The 6,989-nt window shown below is 40.1% G+C and overlaps 1 pseudogene; it reads left to right on the top strand.

The window, feature by feature from the left end:
• Positions 1-512: 512 nt before the first annotated feature.
• Positions 513-6,989, top strand: part of LOC147374728 (ataxin-3 pseudogene) — a 189,537-nt pseudogene continuing 183,060 nt past the window's right edge.

Here is a 6,989-nt window from a genome sequence, read left to right as displayed (position 1 = left end):
ACATTTCTTTTTTGATACTGATATGTCCTTTCATCATCCTGCTCACTTTCTTATACTTAAAGCAGAAAACATATTTAATATAACTGAAATTAAAATTTCAATTTAATTGAAATTAAAATCAAATTTCTTGAAAGTTTGAGGCTGACCTCTACCGATCCCAAGACACTTCTGGCATCACTCATATCTCCAAAAGGGAAGGATCAGGAAGCGAAGATGGGTTCCCAAAACTCAAGCCACCAGGAAAGGTTGGCCACCAAACTAGAAACACAAATCAGCCTGAAATGCCAGGTATAAGATCAGAGGGTCAGAGGTTGTTTAGAAGTAGAACAGGGTAAAATATGGTGAATTTGCTCAAATATTAATTTTACCCGTGTTTTATTCATTCTTGTCTTCCTATTATTCTGAACTTGCTTGTTTTAGCGACATAGGTTGTTATGTAAAAGAAGAGTCAGTGCTGGATGATCAGAGTTAAATGCCACAATTAACTCTGCTTTTGTGCCTCTGCAATCACAATGGCTAAAGGCACAGCTGTTCAGGGCATGATGTTCAAGTGTCCTGTGTATGCCCCACGACAGCCCCCATGGTAAGCAGTCAGAAGGCAATGCTTCTGTAGGCCTCAGCTGGTACTTGGTCTCTCCTGATGCAGAGAAGTTACTCAATATATTTATGGCAAATGAATTACAATTAGATGGGTTAAAATAATAATAGCAATGAATCCTGTGTTTCTCAGGAAAGACTAAATTAAAAGATTATATGTGTTCATAAAATGATACCACCAAAAAACTAAGATCATGCCATCCCGTCCATGACTTCATAGCAAATAGATGGGGGGAAAAATGGAAAAGGTGACAGATTTTATTTTCTTGGGCTCCAAAATCACTGTGGACGGTGACTGCAACCATGAAATTAAAAGACACTTGCTCCTTGGAAGAAAAGCTATGATGAACCCAGATAGCATTTTGAAAAGCAGAGACATCACTTTGCTGACAAAGGTCCATATATGTTTTTTCCAGTAGTCATGTATGGAAGTGGGAGTTGGACCATAAAGAAGGCTGAGTAAGGATCTGTTTGTTGTTCAGTCACTCATTCATGTCCAACTCTTTGTGACCCCGTGGGCTGCAGCATGTCTGACCTCCCTGTCCTTCACCATTTCCCAGAGCTCACTCAAACTTATGTCCATTGAGCTGGTGTTGCCATTCAACCATTTCATCCACTGTCATCCCCTTCTCGTCCTGCCTTTAGTCTTTCTAAGGGTCAGGGTCTTTTTCAGTGAGTTGGCTCTTTGAATCACATTGCCAAAATATTGGAGATTCAGTATCAGCCCTTCCAATGAATATTCAGGGCTGATTTCCTTTAGGCTTCACTAGTTTGATCTCCTTGCTGTCCAAAGGACTCTCAAGAGTCTTCTCCAGCACACAGGTCAAAAGTATCAAGCTGAAGCTCCAGCATTTTGGCCACCTGATGTGAAGAGGCTACTCCTGGAAAAGACCCTGATGCTGGAAAAAATTGAGAGCAGGAGGAGAAGAGGGCATCAGAGGATGAGATGGCTGGATGATATCACCAACTCAATGGACATGAGTTTGAGCAAAATCCAGGAGATGGTGAAGGACAGGGAAGTCAGACGTGCAGGAGTCCATGGGGTCACAAAAAGCAGGACACAACTGAACCACAAGTAAAGACTTACTCCTTGAGCTGATGTGGCATAAGTAACCCAGGTGTTCCAATATTTATGTACTAACTCATTTATTTGTTGGATGTTGATATAAGATTGTGAGGCATTTACCTTCAATAGCTTTGATGTTTTGCTTATATTGACTTGATACTAACATGATGACTTATTCACAAGGTTATTATGAATATTTAAAAAGAATTCTCTGGCCTTTACTAATCTCTTAATACCCAGTGTGTGTGTGTGTGTGTGTGTGTGTGTGTGAACTCAGTTGTGCCTGACTCTTTGCAACATCATGAACTGCAGCCTGTCAAGCTCCTTTGTCCGTGGCATTGTTCAGACAAGAACACTGGAGCTGATTACCATTTCCTATTCCAGGGGTCTTTCCCAACCCAGGGACTGAACCAGTGTTTCTCGTTTCTCCTGCATCTCTTACATTGGTGAGCAGAGTCTTTATCACTGCACCACCTGGAAAGTCACTTGGGAAGGTGTGAAGAACAGATTCATTGGAAAAGACCCTGATGCTGAGAAAGACTGAAGACCAAAGGAGAAGGTGGTGGCAGAGCATGAGATGACTAGATAGCATCACTGACTCAATTTACATGAATTTGAGCAAACTCCGGGAGTTGGTGGAGGATAGAGGAGCCTGGCATGCTACAGTCCATGGGGCTACAAAGAGTTGGACACAATTTAGTGACTGAACAACAACATGAGAAAAGTTGCCATTTCAGGTGGGGCTTGGGGAGATTATCTTAAGCCTCACTTTCTGGCCATGTTCTCTGCCTAAGATGTCTCCTTCATGAAAGCAGCCACTCTAGACTCAATGTTTATTGTTTATTTCACCTTTAAATTCATATGTTGAATCCTAATGCCCAATGTGATGACACTTGGAGGTGGACCTTTAGGTTGATTAGATCATAAGAGTGGAGCCCTCAAGAATGGACTCAATATCTTTATAATAGATCTTCATCCTTCTGCCACGTGAGGACACAGAGAAGCAGTAAGTAGGTCTTTTCCAGATGCCAAATCTTCGTGTGCCTTGATCTTGGATGCCCTAGCATCCAGAACAGTTAGAAATAAAATTGTGATGTTTATAAGCCACCCAATGTGATGTATTGTTATAGCAGCCTGAATGGACTAAGACATCATTCAAAATGTCCAGAACAAATCATTAAATTGGAGTTTGACTCACAATTTTGCAAAATTTTTCATCTGGGACTTCCCTGGTGATCCAGTGGTTAAGAATTCACCTTGCAATGGTGGGGACATGGGTTCAGTCCTTGGTTGGGAAATTATATCTCACATGTGATGGATCAAATAAGCCCATGAGCTGTGACTACCAAGCCCATGCACCACAACTAGAGAGTCTGCGTACAACTACAAAAGATTACTCACAACGCAAAAAAAATCCCACAAGGAAGCCAAATTTAAAAAATTAAGTAAATACACAAAATTTTTCTAGTCTGTACTATTGCACATAAATGTAAAAACAGTCCATGAAAAAAAAAAATAATCAATACCAACCTAAAAAAAGAAACAGAAAATTTTGTTTTAGCCGACATGAGGATTCTAACCCAAGAGACAGTCCTTCAGAAAGCTCTTAGGACTGTTTCAGTCATTAGAGATCAAAGCACGGCTATATGCACGTTTTGGACAAAGGGTTAGACATAAAATGACATAAAGACAGCTTATACAATCCAGATATGAATGTAAAAAGTGAGTCCTGGGTCATCATGACCCCTGACAGGATTAAGAAAGAAGGTTGCTTCCTATTGGGTTGTGGCCCTTGATGAGATTGAGAAGGAAGATCATATCTTAAAGAGGTGTGGTAAATGCAGATGTACAACCCACACTAAAGGAGAGAGAGGATATCCAATCAGGCAGAGACAGTGCTTATATTTAAATTTTTCATGTTTTTCCATAAAATGTGAATTTTGTTTCATCAAAAATAGTGATATGTAGTTTTGTAGACTGATCTGAATCTTTGTTTTCACATGTCATATCAGTAGGTACATGTTGACTAATCTAATACTAAGCTACTACCTGTTCCCAAAAACCTCAGCTACAGCATTAAAAGAAGCAAAACTGTCTATCATATTCTTTTTAAAAAATTAATTAATTGATTTTAATTGGAGGCTAATTACTTTACAATATGTAGGTTTTTGCCATACATTCACATGAATCAGCCATAGGTTTACACGTGTTCCCCATCCTGAACACCCCCTCCCACCTCCCTCCCCAACCCATCCCTCAAGGTCATCCCAGTGCACCAGCCCTGAGCACCCTGTTTCATGCATCAAACCTGGACAGATGATCTATTTCACATATGATAATATACATGTTTCAATGCTATTGTCTCAAATCTTCCCACCCTCACCTTTTTCCACAGAGTCCAAAAGTTTGTTTTTTATATCTGTGTCTCTTTTGCTGTCTTGCATATAGGGTCATCATTACCATCTTTCTAAATTATATATATATGTGTGTTAATAAACTGTATTGGTATTTTTCTTTCTGACTTATTTCACTCTGTATAATAGGCTCCAGTTTCATCCACCTCATTAGAACTGATTCAAATGCATTCTTTTTAATAGCTGAGTAATAGTCCAATATGTATATGTACCACAGCTTTCTTATCCATTCATCTGCCAATTGATATCTAGGTTGCTTCCATGTCCTAGTGCTGAGATGAACATTGGGGTACACGTGTCTCTTTCAATTCTGGTTTCCTTGGTGTGTATGCCCAGCAGTGGGATTGCTGGGTCATATAGCAGTTCTATTTCCAGTTTTTTAAGGAATCTCCACACTGTTCACCATAGAGGCTGTACTAGTCTGCATTCCCACCAACAGTGTAAGAGGGTTCCCTTTTCTCAGCACCTTCTCCAGCATTTATTGCTTGTAGACTTTTTGATAGTACCCATTCTGACTGGCATGATATGGTACCTCAGTGGGGTTTTGATTTGCATTTCTTTGTTGATGATTGATTCCCGGGGTCCAGCCCCGGTGGATCCAGGGAATTCGAAGGGGGCACGGAGTTGGTGGTCAGGAGACAATAGCTTAATTAAGTGTTAATTAGAGATATAAAGGGTGGTTAAACAGGGATAGCTCAGTGAGAAAATTCAGTGGAGAAAAGAGGCTGAATAACGTGGTTTACGTGGAAAACCAATAAAACTCCAAGACGAGGAGTTTGCACCACCCAGGTAGGCCACAGGCATCCTCCAGTTCTCTGGAAGGAGAGGAGACACTAAGGTCTCCCCGGTCAGATCTTAGAAGCCCAGGCAAAATTAGTAGGCTTGGTGAGCCTCCACGCTCCAGATGGGAATTCAGCCAGAAGGTGAGAGAAAGAACAACATGGGGAGACCAAGCTTCGGTGAGCAAGGCCCGTAGCTTTATTTTCAACAGGGACTTTTATACCCTAAGTTACACATAGAGGATAATAGGGGGTGTGAAATCATGCAAAGTCAGCAGTCTTTGATCCTTATCGAAACCAGGGTTTCTTTTCTGCAAACTTATCGTATACAAATGGTTTAGGTGATTTACATCATCTTCTGGCCAGAAGGCCTGTTAATATTTTATGACTCTGATGAAGGTTTGTCAACCATAAGACTTATTTTCTCTAAGAGTAATTATTTTAAAGTTTGGCGCCATCCTCCGAAAGTGTTAGATAAAGTTGCATTCCTATAGGGCAAAGGTGCAGTGGGTTTACAAAAAAAGAAAGAATTTATTACCTTAAGGGTCTAAAGTTGTTAACACCAAGGCCACTACTTATTTTTTCTACATAACAACTATATTAATTAATACACTTCCAATGATACAATACAGGGGATGTGGAAACTTGGCAGCAAGCATTGGCTCAACAATGAAATCTTCTACTAGTTCTATTCTGACAATTTCTAACTCTCCGAGAGGCTCTATACTATTTGAATATCTTAAGTTTCCTGTGCCTCTCGCGGCTAGGAGACTGTGAACAATCGTATGCATAGCTGTAGGAGTCCGGGTAAACCTGTCAGCCAAGTTAGAGAGCCATCTGAGGGGTTTGGATTTAAACACTCCTATTATGCCCAGGAGGCTAATCAGCTGGAGCTCTAAGTTGATGTCCTTCGTAGAAAAGGTGGTCGCGGGATAGGACGCCCCCTGCCCCCCCTTGGGACTGTCAGAGGAGTTGGTAAAAGTCATGAAGCAGTAAGACAGATAGACTCTGGTTTTGGGGTAGACGCTCAAGCAGGCCCAGAGGGACACCTTTCAAGTTCTGGCTTGCCTTGGCCACCAGAACTCTCCCACATAACCTTGTTATGGGTGGGGACTCCTGTGCTGGCTCCCAGCAATTGATGATGAGCATCTTTTCATGTATTTGTTAGCCATCTGTATGTCTTCTTTGTAGAAATGTCTGTTTAGTTCTTTGGCCCATTTTTTGACTGGGTTATTTATTTTTCTGGTACTGAGCTGCATAAGCTGGTTGTATATTTTTGAGATTAACTATTTGCCAGTTGCTTTGTTTGCTATTATTTTCTCCCATCCTGAAGTCTGTCTTTTCACCTTACTTATAGTTTCCTTCGTTGTGAAAAAGCTTTCAAGTTTAATTAGGTCCCATTTGTTTATTTTTGCTTTTATTTCCATTACTCTGAGAGCTGGTTCATAGAGGACACTGCTGTGATTTATGTCAGAGAGTGTTTTGCCTATGTTTTCCTCTAGGAGTTTTGTAGTTTCTGGTCTTACATTTAGATCTTTAATCCATTTTGAGTTTATTTTTGTGTATGGTGTTAGAAAGTGTTCTAGTTTCATTGTTTTACAAGTGGTTGACCAGTTTTCCCAGCACCACTTGTTAAAGAGATTGTCTTTAATCCATTGTATATTCTTGCGTCCTTTCTCCATTCAACAAAAAGAATAAAATACTTAGGAACAAATCTACCTAAAGAAACAAAAGACCTCTATATGGAAAACTGTAAAACACTGATGAAAGAAATCAAAGATGACACAAATAGATGGAGGAATATACCATGTTCATGGATCGGAAGAATCAATATATTGAAAGTGAAAACTACCACAAGCAATCTATAGTTTCAATGCAATCCCTATCAAGCTACCAACAGTATTTTTCACAAAACTAGAACAAATAATTTCACAATTTGTATGGAAATACCAGAAACCTCAAATAGCCAAAGCAATCTTGAGAAAGAAGAATGGAACTGGAGGAATCAACCTGCCTGACTTCAGACTATACTACAAAGCTACAGTCATCAAGACAGTATGGTACTGGCACAAAGACAGAAATATAGATCAATGGAACAAAATAGAAAGCCCAGAGATAAATCCACACACCTAT

This window comes from Bos grunniens, chromosome 4, assembly GCF_055505025.1.
Source record: "Bos grunniens cultivar Pamir isolate PY7600 chromosome 4, Bosgru_T2T1.0, whole genome shotgun sequence".
Taxonomy (NCBI): Eukaryota; Metazoa; Chordata; class Mammalia; order Artiodactyla; family Bovidae; genus Bos; species Bos grunniens.
Note: the sequence above shows the minus strand (reverse complement) of the source record. Positions and strands in the feature narration are given on the sequence as shown.